Consider the following 22,498-nt stretch of genomic DNA (forward strand, 5'->3'; position numbering starts at 1 on the left):
ACCTGTGAAGATTCATTTCCTTTCCTGCTCCCTTCTGGGTGTTACACATGATTGTCATGCGGTGTTTACCAATAACTGTCTTTAATTGACATTATCACACTAAAAGACACAGTACCAGTTGTAAAATACTTGTAGATTACAAGCCGCATGATGACCGCATAGACTTAAAAGTAATGAAAAAGTTGTACGAAGAAAGGCTATGATATTCTACACGTATAATACCAATGATCCACAGGTCAAAGTTGAAAAAAACAACATTTTCACCAATTCGATACAGTGTCAGCCTACTCTCGTAATTCTTACATTGCATTGGTTGTTTCTGATTTTTGGGATACTGATGCTTACCGTGTCTCTCTTACAAGAAAAGACGAAAAGAATGCCAAATACTCAAGTAGGGGGATCAAATTAGACTTTTTCTGGCCGACAATTGTGCATAATTTGGAAATAATTTCAATGGACCTTAGGCACCCTAAGTACACTATGTGATCAAAAGTATTCGGACACCTGGCTGAAAATTACTTACAAGTTCGTGGCGCCCTCCATTGGTAATGATGGAATTCAGTAGTCTTGGGCCACCCTTAGCCTTGATGACAGCTTCTACTCTCGCAGGCATACGATCAATCAGGTGCTGGAAGGTTTCTTGGGGAATGGCAGCCCACTCTTTACGGAGTGCTGCACTGACGAGAGGTATCGTTGTCGGTCGGTGAGGTCTGGCACGAAGTCGGCATTCCAAAACATCCCAAAGGTGTTCTATAGGCTTCAGGTCAGGACTCTGTGCAGGCCAGTGCATTACAGGGATGTTATTGTCGTGTAACCACTCCGCCACAGGCCGTGCATCATGAACAGGTGCTCGATCATGTTGAAAGATGCAACCGCCATCCACGAATTGTTCTTCAACAGTGGGAAGCAAGAAGGTGCTTAAAACATCAATGTACGCTTGTTTTGTGATAGTGCCACGCAAAATAATAAGGGTTGCAAGCCCCCGTCCATGAAAATACGGCCACACACCATAACACCACCGCCTCCGAATTTTACCGTTGGCACTACACACGCTGGCAGATGACGTACACCGGGTACTCGCCATACCCACACCCTGCCATCGGATCTCCACATTGTGTACCGTGATTCGTCACTCCACACAACGTTTTCCCACTGTTCAATCGTACAATGTTTACTCTCCCTACACCAAGCGAGGCGTCGTTTGGCATTTACCGGCGTGATGTTTGGCTTCTGAGCAGCTGCTCGACAATGAAATCCAAGTTTTGTCCCCTCCCACCTAACTTTCATAGTACTTTCAGTGGATCCTGATGCAGTTTGAAATTCCTGCGTGATGGTCTGGTTAGATGTCTGCCTGTTACACATTACCACACTCTTCAACTGTCGGCGGTCTCTGTCGGTCAACAAACGAGGTCGGCCTGTACCCTTTTGTGCTATACGTGTCCCTTCATGTTGGTTGTGGTATGACTTGCTGCGTTGTTGTCTTGGGCTTCATGGGAATTTCGTTATTTCTCTTATTTTCTCTGCTGTTTTTTTTTAGAGCAGTTATAGGAGGTAGATGATTTGTTGTATGAAGCAGTTCATTTATCGTTTCTTGGAAGTCTTCTAAATGGATATTCCATATGTTACGTCTTTTGTTGCAATACAGGCGGCAAAAGACCCCTAAATCTTTCATCACGCTTGCTGATGTTTTGGTGCTAATTGTTTCAATTTATTAGGTATTATAGGTAACATGAGTGCCCTTGTTTGGAATGTTACCTGTTTAGCCCGTTGACTGTCCTTACACTTTGCTAGTACCATTCTAATTAGGCTTTCTGTGTTATTCAAGTGGTATCAACCTTTGATTTTGAGAAAGCATTTCTTTGCTCCAAAATGACCTAAGGTGGATATACCAAAAGTATTTGTCAATTAATTCATTTGATAGACAAATGGTCCATAATGTACTACCTATACTCTGTAGATAAAACAAGATGTCATTGTGCGACAAATTATGTTCCCTAATCTCTACTTCATTCTTATCCTTCCATTTCTGTTTGATCTTTAGAATTTTGAACCCTTACCTTGTTTTTTGTTGAAATTTTAAAGGCGTCCACATCTGCTGAGGGATACTGTTCTGTGCATCCCTCTTGCGGATTGGCTTCCATATCTGACGATGGGCTCGACGGGAGGATTCGCAACTGTTGTGGGGAATCTGGCTGAGGGTGTGAGGTCATTGGAGGGATACTCGTAGACTCTACAGGCAACGGCCTGTCATGCAAGTTGCCCACGTCGTTCCGTAGCGCTTCCACATACGTAATAGGCAGCACCGTGATTTGCTGCGGCGGGTGTTGGGTGTCCTGAGGTAGCGGTACTAGATGTCACTGAACACAGTCAGTTCGGACGTGACCTTCCTGCCGGCAGGCGGAGTCGGTCCTTGGTTGACGTTGTATATGATGATGGCTCGACATTCACCTATTGATACGTAAGAGTGTATGTTCTTCCGGAGTCCAGACCTTATTTGGAAAATATGTAGTTTCTGCAATGACAGCTGGATTCTACCCGAAAAATTTAATATGAGAGATAAACATGCAGAGAAATGGACCAGCTTCGAGACATATACCGTACTCAACGGGGTGTGCCAAATAAGTTAGATATGGAAGCGAATCCGCAAGAGAGACGCACAGAACAGTATCCCTCAGCAGATGTGGACGCCTGTAACATTTCAACAAAGAACAAGGCAAGGGCTCAAAATCCTAAAGACCAAACACAAATGGAAGGATAAGAATGGAGTAGAGATTAGGGAACATAATTTGTCGCATAATGACATCTTGTTTTATCGACAGAGTATAGCTAGTACATTATGGACCATTTGTCTATCAAATGAATTAATTAACAACTACGTTTTGTATAACCACCTTAGGTCATTTTGGAGCAAAGAAATGCTTTCTCAAAATCAAACGTTGATACCACTTGAATAACACAGAAAGCCTAATTAGAATGGTACTAGAAAAGTGTAAGGACTGTCAACCGGCTAAACAGGTAACATTCCAAACAAGGGAACTCATATTATTTGTTGTTGTTGTGGTCTTCAGTCCTGAGACTAATTTGATGCAGCTCTCCATGCTACTCTATCCTGTGCAAGCTTCTTCATCTCCCAGTACCTACTGCGGCGTACATCCTTCTGAATCTGCTTATTGTTTCAACTCTTGGTCTCCGACTTTTACCCTCCACCTTGCCCTCCAGTACTAAATTTGTGATCCCTTGATGCCTGAGAACATGTCCTACCAACCGATCCCTTCTTCTAGTCAAGTTGTGCCACAAACTCCTCTTCTCCCCAATTCTATTCAATACCTCTTCATTAGTTATGTGATCTACCCATCTAATCTTCAGAATTCTTCTGTAGCACCACATTTCGAAAGCTTCTATTCTCTTCTTGTCCAAACTAGTTATCGTCCATGTTTCACTTCCATACACGGCAATGCTCCATACATACACTTTCACAAACGACTTCCTGACACTTAAATCTATACTCGATGTTAGCAAATTTCTCTTCTTCAGAAACGCTTTCCTTGCCATTGCCAGTCTACATTTTATATCCTCTCTACTGCTACCATCATCAGTTATTTTGCTCCCCAAATAGCAAAACTCCGTTATTACTATAAGTGTCTCAGTTCCTACTCTAATTACCTCAGCATCACCCGAATTAATTCGACTACATTCCATTATCCTCGTTTTGCTTCTGTTGATGTTCATCTTATACCCTCCTTTCAAGACACTGTCCATTCCGTTCAACTGCTCTTCCAAGTCCTTTGCTGACAGATTTACAATGTCATCGGCTAACCTCAAAGTTTTATTTCTTCTCCATGGATTTTAATAACGTCTCCGAACTTTTCTTTTGTTTCCTTTACTGCTTGCCAAAATTACAGATTGAATAGCATCGGGGAGAACAACCCTCTCTCACTCCCTTCCCAACCACTGCTTCCCTTTCATGTCCTTCGACTCTTATAACTGCCATCTGGTTTCTGTACAAATTGTAGATAGCCTTTCGCTCCCTGTATTTTACCCCTGCCACCTTCAGAATTTGAAAGAGAGTAATCCAGTCAACATTGTCAAAATCTTTCTCTAAGTCTACAAATGCTATAAACGTAGGTTTGCCTTTCCTTAATTTTTCTTCTAAGATAAGTCGTAGGGTCAGTATTGCCTCACGTGTTGCAATATTTCTACGGAATCCAAACTGATCTTCCCCGAGGTCGGCTTCTACCAGTTTTTCCAATCGTCTGTAAAGAATTCGTGTTAGTATTTTGCAGCTGACTTATTAAACTGATTGTTCGGTAATTTTCACATCTGTCAACACCTGCTTTCTTTGGGATTGGAATTATTATATTCTTCTTGAAGTCTGAGGGAATTTCGCCTGTCTCACACATCTTGCTCACCAGAAGGTAGAGTTTTGTCAGGACTGGCACTCCCAAGGCTATCAGTACTTCTCATGGAATGTTGTCTACTCCCGGGGCCTTGTTTCGACTTAGGTCTTTCAGTGCTCTGTCGAACTCTTCACGCAGTGTCGTATCTCCCATTTCATCTTCATCTACATCCTCTTCCATTTCCATAATATTGTCCTCAAGAACATCGTCCCTGTATAGACCCTCTATATACTCCTTCCACCTTTCTGCTTTCCCTTCTTTGCTTAGAACTGGGTTTCCATCTGAGATCTTGATATTCATGCAAGTGGTTCTCTTTTCTCCAAAGGTCTCTTTAATTTTCTTGTAGGCAGTATCTATCTTACCCCTTATGAGATAAGCCTCTACATCCTTACATTTGTCCTCTAGCCATCCCTGCTTAGCAATTTTGCACTTCCTGTCGATCTCATTTTTGAGACGTTTGTATTCCTTTTTGCCTGCTTCACTTACTGCATTTCTGTATTTTCCCCTTTCATCAGTTAAATTCAGTATTTCTTCTGTTACCCAAGGATTTCTACTAGCCCTCGTCTTTTTACCAACTTTATCCTCTGCTGCCTTTATTATTTCATCCCTCAAAGCTACCCATTCTTCTACTGTATTTCTTTCCCCCACTACTGTCAATTGTTCCCTTATGCTCTCCCTGAAACTCTGTACAACCTCTGGTTCTATCAGTTTATCCAGGTCCCATCTCCTTAAATTCCCATCTTTTTGCAGTTTCTTCAGTTTTAATCTACAGTTCATAACCAATAGATTGTGGTCAGAGTCCACATCTGGCCATGGAAATGTCTTACAATTTAAAACCTGGTTCCTAAATCTCTGTCTTACCATCATATAACCTATCTGAAACCTTTTAGTATATCCAGAGTTCTTCCATGTATACAACCTTCTTTTATGATTTTTGAACCAAGTGTTAGCTATGATTAAATTATGTTCTATGCAAAATTCTACCAGGCGGCTTCCTCTTTCATTTCTTAGCCCTAATCCATATTCACCAACTACGTTTCCTTCTCGTCCATTTCCTACTGTTGAATTCCAGTCACTCATGGCTAGTAAATTTTCGTCTCCTTTCACTACCTCAATAATTTCTTTTATCTCATCATACATTTCATCAATTTCTTCATCATCTGCAGAGCTAGTTGGCCTATAAACTTGTACCACTTTAGTAGGCGTGGGTTTCGTGTCTATCTTGGCTACAATAATGCGTTCACTATGCTGTTTGTAGTAGCTTACCCGCACTCCTATTTTTTTATTCATTATTAAACCTACTCCTGCATTACCCCTATTTGATTTTGTATTTATAACCCTGTATGCACCTGACCAAAAGTCTTGTTCCTCCTGCCACCGAACTTCACTAATTCCCACTATATCTAACTTTAACCTATCCATTTCCCTTTTTAAATTTTCTAACTTACCTGCCCGATTAAGGGATCTGACATTCCACGCTCCGATCCGTAGAACGCCAGTTTTCTTTCTCCTGATAACGATATACTGTTGAGTAGTCCCCGCCCGGAGGTCCGAATGGGGGACTATTTTACCTCCGGAACATTTTACCCAAGAGGATGCCATCATCTTTTAATCATACAGTAAAGCTGCATGCCCTCGGGAAAAATTACGGCTGTAGTTTCCCCTTGCTTTCAGCCGTTCGCAGTACCACAACAACAAGGATGTTTTGGTTAGTGTTACAAGGCCAGATCAGTGAATCTTCCAGAATGATGCCCCTGCAACTACTGCAAAGGCTGCTGCGCCTCTTCTGGAACCACAAGTTTGTCTGGCCTCTCAACAGATACCCCTCCATTGTGGTTGCACCTACGGTACGGCTATCTATATCGTTGAGGCATGCAAGCCTCCCCACCAATGGCAAGGTCCATGGTTCATGGGGGCTCGACATTCACCTATTGATACGTAAGATTGTATGTTCTTCCGGAGTTCAGACCTTATTTGGAAAATATGTAGTTTCTGCAATGACAGCTGGATTCTACCCGAAAAATTTAATATGAGCGATAAACATGCAGAGAAGTGGGCCAGCTTCGAGACATATACCGTACTCAACGGGGTGTGCCAAATAAGTTAGATATGGAAGCGAATCCGCAAGAGAGACGCACAGAACAGTATCCCTCAGTAGATGTGGACGCCTGTAACATTTCAACAAAGAACGAGGCAAGGGCTCAAAATCCTAAAGACCAAACACAAATGGAAGGATAAGAATGGAGTAGAGATTAGGGAACATAATTTGTCGCATAATGACATCTTGTTTTATCGACAGAGTATAGCTAGCACATTATGGACCATTTGTCTATCAAATGAATTAATTAACAACTACGTTTTGTATAACCACCTTAGATCATTTTGGAGCAAAGAAATGCTTTCTCAAAATCAAAAGTTGATACCACTTGAATAACACCACTTGAATAACACAGAAAGCCTAATTAGAATAGTACTAGAAAAGTGTAAGGACAGTCAACGCGCTAAACAGGTAACATTCCAAACAAGGGCACTCATGTTACCTATAATACCTAATAAATTGAAACAATTAGCACCAGCAGATCTGATGGAGTCCCTTACTCTTACAGCAAGGAATACATTTGCGCTTTTGTGGTAATGGAACTAACTTCAGAACATGTAATGCTCACACAGTTGAAAAAAGCAACTTAAAGGAAAATCAGTAAAGCCCTGACACAGGATTTTCTGGAACAAGTAGGATGGGCTGAAAAGCTTTGACGAAAAATTGGCTACAATACAAATGGATCAATGGGGAGCTACACTAAAGAGGCACAGAATGGAACCTTTATATATTTCGAAGTATCACCCTAGTTCTAACACATCAGCATGCGTGATGAAAGATTTAGGGGCCTTTCGCCGCCTATATTTCAACAAAAGACGTAACATATGGAATATCCATTTAGAAGACTTCCAGGAAACGATAAATGAACTGCTTCATACAACAAATCATCTTCCTCCTATAACTGTTCTAAAAAAAAACAGCAGAGAAAATAAGAGAAATAATTAAATTCCCATCAAGCCCAAGACAACAGCGCAGCAAGTCATACCACAACCAATACTTAATATTCACTGTGAGAGCATGATCTGAAAAAATAGAGTAGACACAAATGCAAGTAGGCTAGAATTTAAAGTAGGCCACAAGGTACTAATCAAAACACATTGCCTGTCAGATAAGCAAAAAGAAGAGTGTAACAGGTACTAATAAAAACGCATTGCCTGTCAGATAAGCAAAAACAAGAGTGTCACAAATTCTTTCTTATACAGAGGTGATCGGTCGAAGTCTGTCGTATTGTCATGCAAATGCAGTGTAATTGATTGACCAGAAAACACAAAAGTCATTGTATGTGTGTCATATAAGCCACCTCAAGGTGTACCAGAAATAGTTATGTAAGCTATGGTTTGCAAAGGTAATATGGAATAAGTTCTGGTAAAAGAGGAAACGATTTCAATGGATTTAAGGTAAAACATTCCATAATATTCTCTGGATAGGGGACAACAATGCGATCATCGACAATTACAAAAACAGATCATACAAAAGTATTTGGAAACAGTAGTGAAAGAATAAGCTGGAAAGAAAGTAGGTAGACAATCCTAATGACATAACGGGATAAAGTAAATCTGAAGGTGCGGTATTTGTTAACTAGTGAATTCCTAAAGATATGCAATTTTGCTTAAGGGCTATATACTCATATACACATAATGGAGGATTTATGTGAATAAGAACACCATATTGGACATTAAGATTATTGTCAATGATTTAATGGATGTGTAATTAAATGAAGATTATGAGACCAAAGTCAAGAGCTTGTTGGATGAAACAGTTACAAGAGTTGCCGTAATAATATAAAAGATACTACGTAGATAGCTATGAAAGGTCCAACATGATTATGGGATCTCAGCAAAGGATATGAGATCCCAATAGGTAATAGGACTCTACAGGAAGTGACGACCTTAATTGTCATTAATATGTTGAAGAGGATGGAGTGGAAACAAAGTAGGTTTAATATGGTGGGAAACTATCTTATGTGATGAGAGATGGAGATGAGGAGGCTTAGGTCAGGAAGCAGTTGAGAAAGGAAACCACAGACAATACATGCATCACCCTATCCCAGCCCAAGAACAATGAAAATACAAGCAAGAAGAGCAGAAGTTACTGCAGGCAAAGAAGAAAAGACCCTGATCTAGAAGAAAGAAGACTGTGACTAGAATAATGAAGATTCACCTTCCACAATCCCCTTCTGTGATCTCAGAAGTCAAATATATCAAAATACCATGCAAAAACTCCATAACACATCAACGTATCGCTTAGTCAATAGTGCGAACACTTAGCATTCTGACCATCAAATAATAAACATCAACATAGAACTGCTGCTGGTCTTCACACAATGGAAACAGGGGCAAACCATCAAGGACGAGAACCTACAATCTCTAGTAAAATCATGATTTGTTACACAGCCAAAGTGATAACCCTGGTAATCCAATGCCACGGAAGTCATTCTGATGTCTGTACAAATACTCATCTAACTGATCACCTACCTCAAAACACTGCCAGCAAAGCTCGTATCATATTCTCCAGTTACGCTACAGCTATAACCATCATCATATGTCGTTACATATGTCGCTATGGTTTGCAGAGACCCTAAGAGTTGTTACAAAAGACGGTGGTCCACACAGCCACTCAACCTACAAGAACTGTATACTGCAGTCCACAGACAAGTGTAGGAGTTCAATGGAAACTGTATACCACAGTCCATAGATCAGTGTAAGAGAGCAATCTGAAAAAGTGCATTTCAGTACCATGTCAACCAAGAAAAAATTGCTCTCTACAAGTGCCAAGAAACATTTTCTCAATTTCACCTGTGTGTCAATGTATAATGTGTTGTCTGGCGTAAAATGTAACTTGTAAACTTAAATTATTTTAGTACATGCGTACTGTTGTAAGCTTCCATTATTTTATGTAAAAACATACTTTTGTAACTTCAGTTACTCTATGTGTATGTATACCCTTGTAATCTTCAATTCCATTATAGATATATGTTGTGTTTACCAGCAACATGTTTGAATTCAATAATATTCTCAGAAAGACAAATATTTTATATGCGTATGTAATGTGAAGGGTGGAGAGGAAATAATATGATAGATTAAACAAAGGTTTCCTCAACTTCAACCATACACATCATCATCACTGATAAGTGCGATATATGTTGGCTTTTAGGGGATTGAAGACCTCAGATGTTAAGTCCGATAGTGCTTAGGCCCATTTTGTTGGCTTTTGGTTTGGGATTTTCTTTTAACAAATTTGAAACTAATCATACTATGGAAAGGGTGAGTGGTATACTGATTCAAGTGTGAAAGAAACGTTCTAGTGTAATTACTTACAAAGAGTCATCAAAAAGCTAAACAATAGTATTGGCACTTATTTCTTGTAACATATACACAGAAAAAGTGTAGTGACTTGTCGAAACGTGTCCAAACGAGCCTATACAGAGATCATTTGGCCGGAAATTTTGTAGGAAAATGGATGACGGATGATGGATAATGTGTTGGATTCATGCTTTGTTGTTAAAACACGATTTATAAAATTCGCACTTCTCCAATACACCCTGCCCCATAAAAACCCTCACAAAAGGGTCTGGATGAATGGTTTGCAATTGCCCTGGACATGACCGCAGGCCGAAGATCCCCACTGTGCAATCCTAAAGCATCGATTGCACACCCCCCAACACAGCTCCGTGACCCGCACGCCGACGGAAGGAGAGGGCCAACGCCACACCCCCAGGAAGAGAGTTCAGCGCCCCCTGTCAACGCCGATTTAGCCACCCCCTACCGCTGGTCGGCCCCTAGTTCCGTCGCAGACTTCGAGAGTATCAGTTCTTGTTAATAGATCTGTGATTATTAGGGGCGGCTGAGATACTTGCAAGTGGGAAGCACAGGAAACGCAGGAATCAAATTAAATTAAATTAAATGTGTCGTGTCACCGCCAGACTCCACACTTGCTAGGTGGTAGATTAAATCGGCCGCGGTCCATTTAGTACATGTTGGACCCGCGTGTCGCTACTGTGTAATCGCAGACCTAGCGCCACCACAAGGCAGGTCTCGTGATACGAACAAGCACTCGTCCCAGTTGTACGACGACATTGCTAGAGACAATACGGACGAAGCCTTCCTCTCATTTGCCGAGAGACAGTTAGAATAGCCTTCTGCTAAGTCCATGGCTACGACCTAGCAAGGCGCCATTAGCCTTACCTACTTTGAGAGTTATAGTATAATTGTCTCAAGAAGAATGCTGTATTCATCACATAATAAAAGTTAAGTATAAAGCAGCTACGTACTTTTCTTGCTACCATTCAATAGTTATCCTGTTCCAGAATTCACGCCCGTCGGCGTGTGTGTACGCGTGCCTTTCTTTCAATCGGCTACCTCAAGTGGCGTAACAGTCTTGTTACGTCACTACAGATTGGCGACGAGGATGGGATATTTCATTAATGCCCAAGGCATACATCCGAGTCCAGAGCACCTCCGTGCCATACAAGATTTGCCTTCCCCTCACAATGTGAAACAGCTACAGAGTGTGTTGGGTAAAATTAACTATTAAAATAAATATGTGCGCAATGCCTCTTCCATTTCAGCTCCGCTTCATCGCTTACGCCGTAAAGGTGTTCCGTTCGTCTGGACGACGGAATGTGAACGCGCCTTTCGCCAGTTGAAATCGGCGTTGCTTTCTAATACTTGCCTTACGCCATTCGATCCCCAGAAACCCCTTTTGTTGATGGTAGATGCATCGGATTTCGGGATCGGTGCTGTGCTTGCGCACAAAGTTGGCTCCCATGATCGCCCTATTGCCTTTGCGTCCAAATTGCTCTCGTCTGCGCAAAGAAATTATTCACAGATAGAGAAAGAAGCTTTGGCTCTCGTGTTTGGTGTTACTAAGTTCCATGATTTCTTGTATGGTCGTCACTTTACCATCATCACAGACCACAAACCTTTGACATCGCTTTTTCATCCGAACAAGCCTGTACCTCCGCGTACAGCGCAGAAATTCATTCGCTGGTCTATTTTCCTCTCTCAGTACCGCTACGATATCTTGTATCGGTCCACTGCTAAGCACGGAAACGCCGATGCGTTGTCCCGTTTGCCGGTTGCTGAGGATAAAGCATTCGATTCTTCCGAACTTGCTTGCCTGTTCATTGATTCGGAAACCGATGAAGTGGTCGAATCGTTTCCGATTGATTTTCGTCGTGTAGCTACAGCCACAGCTGCTGACCCTGTCCTTGCTACTGTTTTGCGTTTTGTTGCTACGCAATGGCCTTTGTCAAAGTCTCGGATCGAGGATCCGTTGGTTCGCCGATTTTTTGCTCACAGGGAGAGACTTTTTGTTCGACGTGGTGTTTTGTTGTTGCGTTCTGATAATGATCAGTCCCGAGTCGTGGTCCCACGTTCGTTACAGTCCTCTGTTTTACGGCTTCTTCACCAAGGACATTGGGGTATAGTGCGAACGAAACAACTTGCTCGTCAGCACTGCACTTGGTTCGGAATAGATGCTGCGATTACAAATATGTGTTCTTCTTGCCCGGCGTGTGCCGAACAACAATCCGCACCGCCGCGGAAAGTCTTTGCATGGCCAAAAGCCACTTCCCCTTGGCAACGCTTGCACATTGATTTTGCTGGTCCATTCTGGAATGCTCGATGGTTGGTTCTGGTCGATGCCTTCAGTAATTTTCCTTTTGTTGTCCGGATGTCTTCCACGACGTCCTCCGCCACCATCCAAGCGTTGTCTGCTATCTTTTGCATAGAAGGTCTTCCGCAGACTATTGTTTCCGACAATGGCCCACAATTCATGTCCGCAGAATTTCAGTCATTCTGCCAGGCCAATGGTATTCAACATCTGACATCCGAGCCGTTTTCGCCTCAGTCAAACGGTGCCGCTGAACGGTTGGTCCGGACTTTCAAGTCGCAGATGTTGAAGTTGAAAGAGTCGCATTCTCGGGAGGACGCGTTGTTGCTCTTTTTGTCCTCATATCGCTCTCAGCCCCGAGATGGTCGCTCGCCGGCTGAATTGCTCCATGGTCGTCCTCATCGCACCTTGATGTCTTTGCTGCATCCGCCGCATCAGGTTCCTTTGCAGCGGCAGACTCCTACTTTTGCTCCAGGCGACGTTGTATTTTATCGCAACTATCGAGGTTCACGGCGTTGGCTCGCAGGGCGCATTCTTCGCTGCCTCGGCCGCGCGATGTATTTGGTTTTGGGGGCCTCTGGTGAGGTGCGTCGGCATCTCAATCAGCTGCGCCTCTGTCGTCGCACGGGTTCTGCCGCTCCCCGTCTGCTTTCAGCGACGGTGCCGTCCGGTCAGCGCCCTGGGGACCCATCTACTGGCTCGCCTCATCCCCAGGTGTTACCGACGATGACTTCCATTTTGCCCCATGGCGACGCGCCGCCGCAGCAGCCGCTGCCGCCGCCGCCGCCTGTTCTCCCGCCGGCGCCGCCCGCATTCGACGCTTCGCTGCAGCCGCCACGCGCCTCCCTGGGTCACGCGCCGCCGATCGCTTCCCGTGACCAGCTGTCCTCCGCCATGGAACTCTTGCCCGCTCCGGACCACATGACGTCATCGCGCGTCGGGTACCCCGACGCAATGGAGGTTGACCCTTCGGCCCCTCCTGTCTCATTACGGGCGCCTACACCGCATGTTGACGTGCACCCTGGACTAGGTTTTCAGGCGTTTCCTAGATCCTCTCGGACCCAATGGCCGGGTGCGGGTGGCACAGCCTCGCCTGTTGTTAGGCTCCCCACCTCATCGCATACGTCAACATGGGGTCCTCCCCACGGCGGGGGAAGCCTTATCTCACGACCGTTCGCCGATTTGCGGGGGAGGAATGTGGTGTCACCGCCAGACACCACACTTGCTAGGTGGCAGATTAAATCGGCCGCGGTCCATTTAGTACATGTCGGACCCGCGTGTCGCTACTGTGTAATCGCAGACCTAGCGCCACCACAAGGCAGGTCTCGTGATACGAACAAGCACTCGTCCCAGTTGTACGACGACATTGCTAGAGACAATACGGACGAAGCCTTCCTCTCATTTGCCGAGAGACAGTTAGAATAGCCTCCTGCTAAGTCCATGGCTACGACCTAGCAAGGCGCCATTAGCCTTACCTACTTTGAGAGTTATAGTACAATTGTCTCAAGAAGAACGCTGTATTCATCACATAATAAAAGTTAAGTATAAAGCAGCTGCGTACTTTTCTTCCTACCATTCAATAGTTATCCTGTTCCAGAATTCACGCCCGTCGGCGTGTGTGTACGCGTGCCTTTCTTTCAATCGGCTACCTCAAGTGGCGTAACAGTCTTGTTACGTCACTACAAAATGTATTTCCTGTTTCGAAATGAAGTGGTCATTTAAATCTCAAAGATTAATGAGCAAGTCATTTTGAGTTCACGATTTAGACCATTGCAACTTTTTTGGCGGCTGAGATACTTGCAAGTGGGAAGCACAGGAAACGCAGGAATCAAATTAAATAAAATTAAATGTATTTCCTGTTTCGAAATGGTCATTTAAATCTCAAAGAATAATGAGCAAGTCATTTTGAGTTCATGATTTAGACCATTGCAACTTTTTTAATGTTGGTGTCAGTGCTGACGAGCCGTAGCTGACACAATATCTACATTCATCAAATACACATGACTGCGAGAATTTATGTTATTCGTGCGCAGAAATGATTAGTCGATTTAACAGCTGTGTTTTGGATGCCACGGATTGGAGGAACTCAGATGTTTGTTGCCGACTCACCTTCCATGTCCTGTCATTGTTCCGCACTCTTGCTGTATTTCATGTTTTCGTAAGATTTTTGCTAGTCAATCTCGTCGCATCAGACTGATTCTAAGCAACGGTGTGGCCCGCTGCAAAGACCCCTGTATTGCTGAGCAATACGTCACGTGGCGATATCTTGCTTGCTGCAAGAGGATGTGCAAAAAATAATTCCGGCACAATTAAAGAAACTATTCAGCGATAATAAGAGGGGTGTAACTAGATAGGGACAAACACGGCAGTGTCCGGAGGATAAGATGCCTCTGGAAAGAAAGTGTGAGGCAATGAAGAACATTAAAATAGAAAAGGTGGAAAAATCAGCAAAAGCAACCAGTTAAGAGAAGTATTTCGCTTTGTTAAATAATGAGATATTGTTTTGAAAATAATTCTGGCGTAAACGCATGCGAATCATTTATCTTGTTTGCCCAGACCAAAGATCAACCTGCGATAGGATACGAACGTCAATTAACTGAATATACAGAACGTAAAGGACTACTTGTGAGCAAGTCTTCCTGCCAAGGATCTGATAGAGCACTTGTCAGTAGATATAGCACAATGGTGTGCAAGGAAAAATCATATCACGATTTAAATTAAATACAGATGCCGGTAATCAACAGCCCTATGTTTCGAAACATATAAAACATCAACAATATTTATGGTCACAGCATGCTATGTCGGTAGAATTTAAGAGATTGTTGCTTATTTCTTCCAACGTAACGCTAAAGAGGTTAAATCCAACAGTTTGGGCTGGCAGATACGAGAACCATCTACACACATAACGAGAGATTCACTGGCGTTTTCAAGGCTCTGACACTCATAATTCGTAAAAGTAAGAAATGAAACGAACGAAGTGTAGCAACAGAGCTTAAATCATTATCTTACCATTTTTGGATTCAATATGAACCACTACAAGCAATCAACACACCACCTAAATCCTTGTAACCAGAGATTATGGACGCTGCAACAACTCCTCCTCCTCCTCCTCCTCCTCCTCCTTCTTCTTCTTTTAAGGAACCGTCCTGACATTTGCCTCAAGCGATTTGGGGACAAACCACGGCCAACATCGGTATGGATGGGCGGATGGGGAGTTCAAATCACCGTTCTCCCGAATGCGAATTCTGTGGCTTGGCGCTGCCGCATATCCCTCGGTTGCTCTCCAAACATTCAAAATCTGTGAAAGATGAGCCACTGGCAGCAAATTGTCTAACAAAAATGAATTACAGCAGTACTGCAACCTCGAGAGCTTTGCGAAGGCGAAAAGATGACAAAACCTGTAACAGAGCTTAAAGTAACAGTTCTTTTATTCAATGACTAACAACATTTATTCCCAAGTAATAGACGCTTAAGTAGCAACATGACCTTTCTTCAAATCTACTACCCCTGACGAAGATCTTAGAAATGAAGACCCTTAAGTTTTTCAATAACATTTTCTCAAGAACTTCCTCTTCCGTTTCCGACACAGCTAATATTGATACGAATCTGATTTGAAGTATAAATATAATAGAGGTTGTATGTACGCAGAAGCATCCTGATGCAACTAACAAAAGCATTGCGAGAACTGAGCCTTCTTTTTCCAAGCTAAAAGTACTTTTTTTTAATATTTAGGTTCTACAATGAGTTAGGCATGGTGATCATCCGGGTTTTGCAGTCCTAGCAATAGGAGAAGGGTAACCGCAATGGTCATATCGTTCGACTGGCGAGAGTATAAAGAAAAAGTTGAAAAATCTTAACTCTCGGGAGTCGAAGCAATACGCCGTACATCACTCAAGACCATACTTACAAAACCCAAGATCCATCTCTCAGTGCTGAAACCACGAATGTTCAGCCTCCTATGTAACTGTCCCGTAGAGATCGTGCAGATGATGCTAGGCTCACACATAGGTGTAAAAGAAGTCATCCTTCACAGGCTCCATTCGCAAATGCAACAGACCTTAATGTATGATTAAATAGAAACCATCATCTTCTAACATTCTGCGTGGTGTCTGTTGTTCTATGTCGTGTCTCCCTACCACTTTCGCGCAACGACGCTCTGAACGTGTTTTTTAGGGAATTGACTAGTTTGAACCTGGGACCTGTTGCTGGTAAGGAGACGCCAGACCACACATGACATGTAGAGTTCAGAAGAGTTCAGTGAGACTAGCGATGATATAACCAAATAATTAATGATTTCAGCGTCAGCTCCACTGCACTCCCTGTAAAAGAATCTTAATACTAACTAAATTTAGTGGAAGGGGTTCAAGGCTTTCCTATTTTTAGTTAGCTGGTAAAATAAGGTCGAAAAAGCAGTTAAGTTTACCATTGGAAATTTTATTCTACTCACAAAACATTGTTTATAAATTGCACTATTGATAAAAGGAAATGTTTTAATACAGGATGATAAAAACCAACTGCGTTCAACAAAAATGTGAACGAATATTCCCTGAATGGGTCTCCAAGTTCTACAATGGATCGAAGGATGACCTATGCCATATCACATCTATAATCTAGATTTAAATTAAGTTTCACAAAAGAGAAAACTATCAAAATGGTCTACAGTGACCCTCAATTATCTTTAATTACTTATCTAACTTGTCGTAAATTACAGTGGCTGATGTGGCTTCTCAATAATTATATAACAGAAAAATCATCGCATCTCAGATTTTAACTTACGTAGCAAATGTGAACACCATGAGCTTTAATTGACGATCGACACTAGTATTACGCAAAACGGGAGTGTAACAGATGAGACTTCTGCTGTTCTGAGTGAAGCTTTATGCGCTGTTATGCAGCATCGCGTGCGTTCATTACCTTGTCGTTGATGAGGCAGTGTCCGGGGGCGTCGGGCGGCACAGCTCCACGCACCTCGCCGACTCGGAAGCAACCCTCTCCTAACTTCTCCTTACTACAATTTACCGAAGTTGGTTTAAAAAAAAACTATCTGGTTGTGTTTTCATCTGACCAATCAGGGTCTCAATGTTAACCTTAAGCTCCCCCTACAAAAATTCTGTCTATCCAATGAGAAACGTTATACTTTTCGTGGTGGGGCAATGTTTTTAAAGTTTGCAACGTAACAGAGACGCGAAAAAGTCTCACGCTAAAACTTGCAGCTAGTGTGGCCCTTTTAGTGTTATCGTAAGATCTATACCGTTCTTCTGGAGGGCTCTATTTTTTAACATGGGCTGGGGGGTGGTCCTGGCGGTTACTTTTCGTGGTGGGGCAATGTTTTTAATGTTTGCAACGTAACAGAGACGCGAAATAGTCTCACGCTAAAACTTGCGGCTGGTGTGGCCCTTTTAGGGTTATCGTAAGATCTATACTGTTGTTCTGGAGTGCTCTAGCTTTTAACATGGGCTGGGGGGGGGGGGGGGGTCCTGGCGGTTAGCTGGCAACGTGGGCCTTCTAGCTTAACACGGTTCTGCTCTCGGCTTCTGTCCTCGTTTCTCTCCTCGGAACTGCGTCTTTCTCACGGTGGGAAGGTATGACATGCATTTAGGCATTCTTGTGTTAGTCTGTGGTATTCCATTTGCTCACGTGTTACTCGTATTACTTTAGTTATTTTAATGTCACGATTTATTCGGATCTATGTGACATACTACTGGATTTGCTTATCATGTCAGGGTTTTCATGGAAGGTGGTGGATTTGCCTGACACCTTACAATCTGCCACACAGTTTACAGTGATTCGTAAAGTAAAGATCAAGGTGTAGGTGTATCAGTTTATGTAGACAGTGAAAGAGCACAAAATATCGATTTTTCTAAAATAATAGACCATTTGCACGTACTGAAACGAAGGAAGACTCATTTATGTCATTTTTATTTTATGGGCATTAGGCTGTGCGCTAAGGCATGTTTGTGTGCCTAACGTTTCGCTTCCGAATACGGAAGACTTCATCAGAGGCTATAAAGGCCCAGATAACAGATTCAGTCTTAAACAAGCAGGAGGAAACTACAGTGCCTCAGGCCTCCCAGGACTGTACTTACAGCCCTGCTCAGAGGTCATACCTCAGACCGATATTTATGATGGACACCAGTTCCAAATGAAATAACTGTTATGTGATGAACATTGCCACAAAGTTTGATGAATTTTGTATTGACACTCCATGGTGTACCATTTTCCATTTTTGTCGGTATATCTGCTGCTAACGTGTAATTACCTTCAATACATTTTTTTGGGGTTTGTGACCGCATTGTCAGTATGCAAAACTACCGACGTTTAGATCCCTGTTCAGAACCTGAAGGTGACTTGTAACAGGGACCTAAACGTCGCTAGTTTTGCATATTGACAATGCGGTCACAAACCCAGAAAAAATTTATTGAATGTGTCAATGACCACGGAAGCCTACGTTTGTATGTAATTACTTAATTACATGCAAAGTCTATTAGAGTTGATTCTTGTGATGAGTCTCTTCTTCACCTGATTTTTGATCGCCACTGGCTTGTGATGACAGATGACTTCTACGAAAAACAAATTTCGGTGCCAGACACATGCTGCGAGGTCACAAACGTTGTTTTATGGCACCCACTCACTTCCCCCTACATCCCGCGAACGTCCGCAGTTCACGTCTCCACAACAAAAGTCCATTAGCGGTCATAACATCCACTGCGGGAGACCCGCAATTCTTAGCAGCTGCTGTCCCTTTGACGATTGTAGTTATGGCGATACGTGCACGATCGTACCCCATTAATCTGGCACTCCGCCCACTGATATCTCAGGAACAAATAATTTAGTACTAACCTGGGACTAATAGTGCCTCAGAGATTAATCCAGACATTCCCATCTAGCCGATACTGCTGACATTATCGCTCGCATTAGGAAACGTTTTTTTATTTTTATTCCGCCTTGTGATGATCCATCAAACAGCACTTTCAGTATCTATTGAGATCCTGGGCAGAGAAGAAAATAGTTTACTGACACTGGGGGCTCTTAACGACCACATAGATAATGAAATCCACTATGAAATTCTCGGAAACCCGCAGAAGTATCATGTTCGTACAAATTCCTGCAATGTACAAACCTTCCTGAGAGGGCTGATAGATAGATAGCTCTGAGGACTATGGGATTTAACATCTGAGGTCATCAGTCCCCTAGAACTTAGAACTACTTAAACCTAACTAACCTAATGACATCACACACATCCATGCCCGAGGCAGGATTCGAACCTGCGACCGTAGCGGTCTCGCGGTTCCAGACTGTAGCGCCTAGAACCGCTCGGCCACCCCGGCCGGCCCTGAGAGGGCATTGCAAGTTGTATTTTATAGGATACTTTGTAGGACACTGATTTAATTTCTGCATTTCCTGGAGACACACATGCTGTCACTTGTGTTTGTACGTGGTGTGGTCGGTCTTTCATGCGCAGGAGGGTCGAGATATTACCGTAAGAACACCTTTAGTGCACAAAGAATCTGAGCCTTTTTTGTGGAGGGGGATCATCAGTCTTCTGACTGGTTTGATGCGGCCCCTCACGATTTTCTCTCCTGTGCCAACTTCATCTTGGAGAGTAGCACTTGTCAACTAAATCTTCAGTTATTTGCTGGATGTATTCCAATTTCTATCTTCCTCAACATTTTTATCCTCTACAGCTCCCTCTAGTACCATGGAAGTTATTCCCTGATGTCTTAACAGATGTCCTATCATTCTACCCCTTCTTCTTGTCAGTGGTTTCCATATATTCCTTTCCTCTCCTATTCTGCACAGAACCTCCTCATTCCTTACCTTATCAGTCCTCCTAACTTTCGACATTCGTCTGTAGCACCACATCTCAAATGCTTCGATTCTCTTCTGTTCCATGTTTCAGTACTGTACAATGCTGTGCGCCTTGATGCAGTGACAGCAGCAGCTCCCACCATCTGATGATGTCGAGCAGTTGCATGGATGAAATATCGTGCAAATTACATAATACGATCCGGCGGCAAACCCGAGAAGTGTATTTGCATAAATCCTAATGCTAAGTTTCTCGCTGTTCTCATTTCTGCTACTTCTCATTACTGTCCTCATTATTCGATTTACTCTCAGTCCATATTCTGTACTCATTAGACCGTTCATTCCATTCAGCAGATCTTGTAATTCTTCTTCATGTTAACTGAGGATAGCAATGCCACCAGCGAATCTTATCACTGGTATCCTTTCACCTTGAATTTTAATTCCATTCTTGAACTTATGTTTTATTTTTATCGTTGCTTCTTCGATGTATAGATTGAACTGTAGGAGCTAAGACTACATCCTTCTCTTACATCCTTCTTAGTCCGAGCACTTCTTTCTTGATCTTCCACTCTTATTATTCCCTCTTGGCTCTTGTACATGTCGTACATTACCCGTCTCTCCGTATAGCTTACCCCTATTTTCCTCAGAGTTTCGAACATCTTGGACCATTTGACATTGTCGAATGCTTTTTCCAGGTCGACAAATCCTATGAACGTGTCTTGATGTTTGTTTAATCTTGTTTCCCTTATCAGCTGTAACATCAGAACTGCGTCTCTTGAGCCTTTACCTTTCTTAGAGCCACACTGATTGCAATGTAGCAGATCCTAAATTTTCTTTACCATTCTTCTGTATATTATTCTTGTCAGCAACTTCGATGCAGGCTGAGCTATTAAGCTGATTGTGCGATAATTATCGCACTTTCCGGCTATTGCAGCTTCGAAATTGTGTGAATGATATTTTCCGAAAGTCAGATGGTATGTCGCCAGACTCACACATTCTAGACACGAACGTGAATAGTCGTTTTGTTGTCACTTCCCCACTCCTTTTAGAAATTTTGATGGGATGTCATCTATACCTTCTGTCTTACTTGATCTTAAGCCTTCAAATGCTTTCTTAAATTCTGATTCTAATACTGGATCCCCTATCTCTTCCTTATCGACTCCTGTTTCTTCTTCAATCACATCAGACAAGTCTTCCTTTCATAGAACTCTTCAGTGTACGCTTTCTGTCTAACCGCTCTCTCCTCTGCATTTAGCAGTGGAATTCCATTGCAGTCTTAATGTTACCAGCATTGCTTTTAATGTCACCGAAAGTTGTTTTGACTTTTCTGTATGCTGAGTCAGTCCTTCCTTTGTTTTCTCTATTTCTTCACATTTTTCATGCAGCCATTTCCTCTTAGCTTCCCTGCATTTACTAGTTATTTCATTCCTACGCAACTTGTATTTCTGTATTTATGATTTTCCCTGAACATTTTCTTACTCAATAAAATTTTCTCGGCCTTCCAGTCGCGTCAGGTGGTTATAATCCCACGAGCTTTCGACCGAGCTCTCCTCAATCATTGTCAAGTGATAAGAATAACTGCTGTGTCGCCGTGGCCGCCTCGTTATATAGCCGCATTGCTGGCTGTGACGTCACTAGTGCTCTCTTCCTCGCCATATATGGTAATGTTTTCATCCTGCGTCCGTCGCGCCCGCTTCAGCCTCGCGATGGCCAGGTCCCAGGTTGTGCTGAGGTGCAAACCGCTGTCCTTGTTGATGGTGTTTTCAATAGCTTCTTTTATGACGCTATCCCAAAATCCCTTCGTCCTCATAACGACAGATGTTTCGTCGAATAGAATTCGGTGTCCATTTTCTAAGGCGTATTCTGCCACGGCTGATTTTTCTGGATAGCGTAGGCGTAAGCACCTCTCGTGTTCCATCCGTCGTTGCTCCACAGGGCGTACTGTCTGGCCGACATAGTAACAGCCACACTGACACGGTATCTTGTACACTCCAGGCGTTCTAAGCCCTAGATAGTCCTTCACAGGCCTCATGTGAGCTGTCGAATTTTTGCTGGGGGCCTGAACACCGATGAATTGTTATATCTCTCCAGGAGCGGGCTAATCTTTCCCGACACTGTACCACAGAAAGACAAAAACACAAGTTCCTTGCTTTCTTCTTCTGTGTTGTTCTCTTCTCTGTTGGTGTGTTTCTTGCGTGTCGCGCCAGATATAGCCTGCAACACATTGTCCGTGGCTGCACCCGTTTTACCGTAAGACTTTTCGGAGGTGACTAAGTTCTAGTGGCAGACTTTAAGCGTCTGTGACGACTTTAGCACGATGTTGCAATTTCATGCACTGACACGTTCCATGACCATGGATATTTACTCCTCAATTTGGTCCTACCGAACTTGACGCGTAAATATAAATAAAAAAATAACAATCCCTAGCGAGGTGATCTTGCATATTCTTGACTGGGTTTAAATCCGGGGATTTGGTAGCCAGGGTAGTGCGGTAAATTCATCCTGGTGCTCTTCGAACCACGCACGTACACCGCGAACTGTGTGACAGGTTGCATTGTCCTGCTGGTGTATGGCACCTCTCAAG

This window comes from Schistocerca serialis, chromosome 7, assembly GCF_023864345.2.
Source record: "Schistocerca serialis cubense isolate TAMUIC-IGC-003099 chromosome 7, iqSchSeri2.2, whole genome shotgun sequence".
Lineage (NCBI taxonomy): Eukaryota > Metazoa > Arthropoda > Insecta > Orthoptera > Acrididae > Schistocerca > Schistocerca serialis.